Source organism: Gavialis gangeticus, unplaced genomic scaffold (genome assembly GCF_001723915.1).
Source record: "Gavialis gangeticus isolate Ggan-Ray unplaced genomic scaffold, GavGan_comp1, whole genome shotgun sequence".
NCBI classification, from domain to species: Eukaryota; Metazoa; Chordata; order Crocodylia; family Gavialidae; genus Gavialis; species Gavialis gangeticus.
In genome coordinates, this window is record NW_017729025.1 from 5,829,705 (window position 1) to 5,835,977 (window position 6,273).

Genomic DNA, 6,273 nt, shown 5'->3' on the forward strand with positions numbered 1-6,273 from the left:
AGATACACTACCATGCAGTTATGGAAAAGTACCAAAGCTGGAAGTTCAAAAAAAATTTTTTTTTTTCCAATTTGCTTTCTTCATTTAGAGAGTCACCTTCACATCTTCCTGGGTAGACAGATATTGTAGATTGTTTCTCTGTTCCAGAAATGGCCCCCTGTTAATATCGGATAGAAGAGACTCTCCCCCTTAAAAAACATAAATGTAAGTAGTATGAGTCTTGTTTTGTTTTCTACTACTGTCAGAAAGTAGAAATTTTTCAAACTTGGTTTCTACAAATTTCAAGTTGGTAGTGCCCCTTTTTTATATTACAGTCTGAATGAATAAAATTACCTAGTTGGCCTTGTATTAGTTAGGTATTTGACCCCAGCAGTCATGTGTATATGAGATGCTGACTACACAGTTGTTACCGAGCAGTCATTTAGTACATGCATAACCAAGTACTAAATGATTGCCCAGTAATGCTGGTTATTGTGCAGTCGTGTCCCCACATGGCTTCCTGGTGATGCTGACTGCACAGTGGCTTGTTACTACAATGCAGCAGTAAAGAGTACTGTGCAGTAAGCATCTTATGTAGGCGCAGCCAGCATGACTGTAGCACTTCATACCCTGCTAGTCAAATTGCCGTGAAAATATGGATGCCCTTACAATGCAAGTTAGCAACTTTTTTTTTTTCCTTGTAAAAGCTACTGTTTAAAATGACAGGGGAGAAGTACCCCAAAAAAATGATTATAAGAGAGAGAGTCAGAAATTGCAGCCCATAACTATTAAATATCTTTTCACTAATAATACATTGCCTGATAGGATTGGCCTCCCTGATTAAACCTGTATCCAAGCGCACAGACCATAGTCTCAACAAATTGTTCCCCTTTTAGTAATAAGAACATTGGAACTGCTATATTGGGTCAGACCAAAGGACCCTCTAGTCCACTTGCCTGTCTCCAGCAGTGATTTTAAATAGTAGATATTTTAGAGGAAGATTTTAAAAGCCAGAGGGTGTGTGGGAGTGATGAACTCCCTGGTATACCCTTCCATTAACCTTACCCTTGTATTATCACCAAGCTTTCCTATTGTGTGTAGCCACAAAAGTTGCATTAATATTGGTCTCTAAGCACAGTGCAGAACTGAATTTAATCCACACTTCAGAACTCACTCCACTGTACTGAATAGTGAATCATATTATGTACACGTACTGCATTACCTATCTGTAAATGAAAGATGAAGTGGGAATCTCAGTTTGACACTGTTTTCATCATTTATCATTCTCTATGGCATGAGTTTCCCTACCATGCTGAAATCAACACCTATCTTTAGATTTTTAAAGGAGCCAACCCCATGAAGGAAGGGGGAACAAATAACCTCCTTTCTCCCCTAAAAGATGTAGTCTTCTTCCTAGTTGTCAGCAATCCCTCATGGTCAAGGATGATCACTCCCATGGGTCAAGTAAAGAGTAGTAGATTAGTCCATTGATGGCTGAGAAGGCCGAACCTAAAGCCACAGGCTCTGGCCAACACCACAAGTGCTGATTACTCTTCCCAGTAACATTTATTTTTAATCTCTTAATGGCTGCAGCATGTCTTTGATGCATTTGAGTCTAATGTTGGCCTTCTATGGACAGGAGTTGGCATCAATCCCATTGAAAGCCACTCTGGGTTGGGGGCAGAATCTTTTTCTTCAAAGTTTGAGCAAGATTCTCAACAGGTTCCCTGGAAGTCAACACCGTGATTTTACATAAGGTGAGTATCAGGCTTGTTGTGTGTCATGCCAAGAAAAAACAGAATGAGCAGACCAGTAAGGCAAGGTTATGTGTTTGCTCGTGTTTAAAAAAGGATGTTGTAATTAAGCATTGTGAATTTCAGGGATTTCAGACTTGACCTGTTTGTGTTTCTTTTCAGGGTAAAATTAAGATATAGAAACAAACAATTAAGGTCCCACATACCCTTACTTCTGCCTGTGGTACCATCTGATTATGCTTAGGGCATTTTACTGTTTCTGATCCTGGAAGAGTTATAACTCTTTTATTTGTAAAGACACTTGTTCTATCGGCGCACACCATTTCATCTCCCTCTCTTATCTGAACATACTGCTCAGGATGTACCCCTTTCTATTCAGATAAATAGCAATCTCACATCTACAAGCCATTGTGTCTTGCTACGTTATTTATTTTCCCATTGTATAAATCTATAATGCTTTACTTCTGTCTGAAACATTTGTATAGGCATCCAGTGCAATTACTTATTCGCAAACGTGCAATAGGAAAAATCTGATATTTGCGTGCTGTTGCGTACAGTAGGAAAATCATTTTCGCAGCTTAGACTTCGGCTCATGAAAGAGAATTGGTAATTGTATTTATTTCATTTTTCTTCTCAGCGGTTACCAGAAATGTAAAATGGCAAAACAATTTATAGTACAATGGAATCATTATTATGCTTCTGATGATAATTTGTGGCACTGGGCTCCTTCCGGCATTCTCCTCTCTGTAGGTATTTCTGTAGCACCAGAAAGCAGAGTATAACCCTCTATTTTGCTGACATTTATATTTGTATATAAATATACCAGTCACATCCAGGAATAGATTCAAAATGATCCCCTCCCTCCCCCTGAAATCTCTGGTTAATGAAAAGTCAGCATTTTTCACCACCTCTAAGTGCAAAGGGTATATTTTAGGGTGGGGATAATATAAGTTATTAGTCCTTTGTGAGTTGTAGCAGGTTCTGTGCCAATAGGGATCACTGGTAGTGTTCATACAGCGAGGCATTTTTGTGCTATTCATTACTTAAGCTCCACGAGTGTTCAGAGAGCAGCCCCCTCCATAAAGATAAAGGAATCATGCCAGTGATATCTGTGCCCCCAACAGATTGCCATCTAAAGCTCTGATCCGATAAAGACTTAGAATATGTCAATGCAGCACAAGGAAAGCCCATGCAGAAGCACCCTGTGCTAGCTGCGTGTATGTGCTGACTCCAGAGCCAGAAGCAATGTACCCATGGTAGGGTCACGCTGCACCCACTAATTGCTTCTGCTGCAGTTTAGAAGCAGATTTACCGAAGCAGTGAATCCCTCTAGTGTGGACAGAGTCACATCCATGTAAACTTTGACATGGATGGAGGAGTAACCTACGCAAATAAAACTGTATGGCTGCATCTATGTGAGATGTTACACAGTAGCTCATTTCTACTGTGCAGTAGCTTCATGGGGCACAAACCATGATGTGACGCTACTTCTGCGGTAGTAACCAGCTACTGCATGGTAATAAGTTACTGCACAGGCGGCATCACCAGGAATCTGTGCAGGGATGCTACTGTGCAAGGTTGAGTATTGGGGTATGCAAGTACTAAATGACTGCAGTAGTAATTGAGCGGTCCGCATCTCATGTAGACTTGACCTAGGAAAACTAGGCTCTGTTCTGCAGGAAATCCTGAATTCCTTGCTGACACAGTGCCCCTGAAATTCCCCACAGAACGGAATCCTGCAAAGCTTCATTTATTGTGGAGTGAAATAATTTCTTCCCATAAAATGTTGCTTGCTTTAATAACAATGACATGTCTGCTTTGCTTGACTATTTCTATTTTAATTATATAATCATCAAGTCATTTTGAAATAGAAATGTTCCATTATACAAAGATGGGGAAACTCGGTTCCAATTCTTTCTACAAGAGAATTTCATTAAAATCTACATGTTTTCATGGAACATTTTGTTTTCTATGAATCAATATTTTTGATGGACAGATGGGAAATTCCACTGAATCTCCATAGCGCATCCTGTATCCATACAAGGGTTTGGACTAGGTGACCCGTAGGGACCCTTCCAACCCTACAATCCTATGAACACTTTTAAACACACGTGATGCCCATCTAACTGCATTTGCATGAGGGGCTGGTGAACCTTTAACTCTCCTACTTCTAAAGCAAGACCAACTCTGTGGAAAGCAAGCATTGCATCAGCGTGTAACTGCATGGATAGTAGTCCTGCACTCAATTTAATGGGACTGTTCTCAAACATAAAGCTTCCCTAGAAACTCATTTGTCTAGTGCTCCAGCATTGGCACAGGACTCCCAACAGCTTTTTGGGTGCAATACAAAGTGCTGATTTTGACCCAGAAGGCCCTAAACAAGCTAGCTCCTATGTATCTATGGAACCAGAGTCTCCCTTATGCTCCAGTGTGATCCCTGAAGTTGGCCAAGAGCAACATCCTGCAGGTGCCATCAGTACATGTCTGCTTGAACACCTAGGAGGTCATTCTCAGGCTGGGAACTCCCTCCTCCTTGAAGCCCATCAGAAGTCAAGCATGGACACTTTCTGGAAGCTCTCTAGGACCACCTTACACAGGCAGATGTCTAGCAAGCAAAGCTAAGTTGGGGTTTAGGGAGTTTTTGCTATATTTCTTACCTTAATATATTTTATCTGCCTTTAAAAGTGATTGTTTTACCTCTTGATGCAAGCTGCATTGTGTATTTGTTGGAACTGAATAAACAATTCAATGCATGCCTTGATATAATGGCAGAGACTCCCTATGCCTGACAAAGGGTGACTGCGCCCAAAAGCTTGCTAAGAATTTTTATTAGACCAACTTGAGTAGTTGGAAAAAAGAGATCACATCTACCCAAATAACCTTGTGTGCCCTTTATTTAAAAAATTTGGGGATCAGGACCTAAACTAAGACAATTTCTGACCACTGACTGTGACCCATAAACAGAGGGAAAATAAAGTCTAAAATCCTATTGTAAGAAGGTAATGGATCTCTCACCTTGGGGTGCCTGATAGCTCTGTTTTGCGGGGGGGGGGTGTTTGTTTGGTTTTTTTTTTTTTTTAGGGTGGATTTTAAAATGCATGAGTAAAATTCAGCCTCCCAACTTGATTTGCAAACTGGCTGTGATTGGTTGGTTAGTGTTTTGTTGGCATCAAATCAACTTTGGATTTTGATCAGGTGTTTTCACCCTTGGATTTTCCAAGGGTGAAAGCACTGGACCAAAGGACTCATTCAGCAAGGACATTTCATGCCTGAAGGACCATGTGCAAGAAAGCATGGAAGCAACTGAGACCTCCTCTACCTACCTGCCATGTTAATAAAAAGCAAAGTTGAGGGTGGGTGATTCAATAAATAAATGGGGAGAGGCAGAGTTGGAAAAGGGTTTGAAAATAAGTATATGAAGCAAGTGTTTCATAGTTTTTAGGGGCTGGAAGGGACCTTACAGATCATGATCCGATGACCCCAGCAAGATTGGTGCGGGAGAGCTGAGGAGCTAGTGGAGGAACCAAAGGAGGAGCTGGGATGAGGGAGATAGACAGGAGGAATAGCAGTAGGTGCATTTTGAATGAACTGAGGCTGGACCACGTGTGAGCTGGGGATGTAGGAAAAGAAGGGGCTGCTAGCAACAAGGCTAGAGGTGCTAGGCATCTAAATGATGGCCCTAATTGCATAGGCAGGGAAAGATCAAATTCTCTGCATGCAGTGGAGGAAGAATCAGTCCCAGATTAGCATGGTGTCTAAATGGGGCCCAGACTGAGGTGCATGTCAGGAGCAGCATCTGAACTGCTGAAAGCATCAGTGTACCAGCATCAGGTCTTAGTCCAGTTCATAAGGAAACAGATATCCAGCTTAAACTCTGGATAACACATTCTGTCTCTCTTCTTAGCTGCAAATGTATCTACGCTGAGCGTATGGATGGATGACGCATCTGCATCGGTATAAAATGGAAAGGACAGACCACATCAACCTTTAGATAAGTTAGTCCAATGAAGTGCAGAAACCCGCCTGAATGAAACAGAGATAAAACACCACTGGTATAAGTTCTATTTGTAGGTGTTTGCTAAAGGCAGTTAAGCTTTCACCTGTTCCTCTGCTACCTAATAACAGTGCCTATTGCATGCCATTGTCCAGGGATGGCTCCTTGCCCGTCTGTTTTTGAGGCCAGTGTAATTTATATCAGTATTTAAAAATTATATACATTAAGACTGAGCATGCAACCATCTGTTCATGCCCTGAAATGCAAACAAATAAGCTTTTGTCCTACTGGCATGTTTTTATCATGAACATTAGCCATGTCCTCCACATAAAGCAAAAAGACTTTGGGCATCAAATAGAGGACGGAAAAGATGGAGCCTGCCACTTTGCCTTATAGGCTTCCAAGGGCCACCTGTGCAGGCATTTGATGGAGCAAACGTGGTGCTGAGGCTTCACGGACTAGCCTTCCTGTGGAGGTGGGGGCCAGGAGTTCATCCTGTGCAAAACTAGTCTTAAGAAGGGGGCTTAAGAAGGTAAAACCCTATCT

At 41.5% G+C, this 6,273-nt stretch overlaps 3 long non-coding RNA genes across 3 annotated transcripts in view; all 3 read left to right on the top strand.

Moving 5' to 3' along the window:
• Positions 1-4,582: 4,582 nt before the first annotated feature.
• On the top strand, positions 4,583-5,017 carry LOC109298306. The gene is made up of 2 exons (XR_002097580.1): positions 4,583-4,724; positions 4,955-5,017. It is a non-coding gene; the product is annotated as an uncharacterized LOC109298306 (long non-coding RNA).
• Positions 5,018-5,641: 624 nt separating this feature from the next.
• The window catches only part of LOC109298307, a 39,780-nt gene continuing 39,148 nt past the window's right edge, over positions 5,642-6,273 (top strand). The window contains exon 1 of the long non-coding RNA XR_002097581.1: positions 5,642-5,728. This is a non-coding gene — a long non-coding RNA (uncharacterized LOC109298307). The remainder of the gene's footprint in view (positions 5,729-6,273) is intronic.
• The window catches only part of LOC109298308, a 5,712-nt gene continuing 5,237 nt past the window's right edge, over positions 5,799-6,273 (top strand). Inside the window, exon 1 of the long non-coding RNA XR_002097582.1 lies at positions 5,799-6,235. This is a non-coding gene — a long non-coding RNA (uncharacterized LOC109298308). The remainder of the gene's footprint in view (positions 6,236-6,273) is intronic.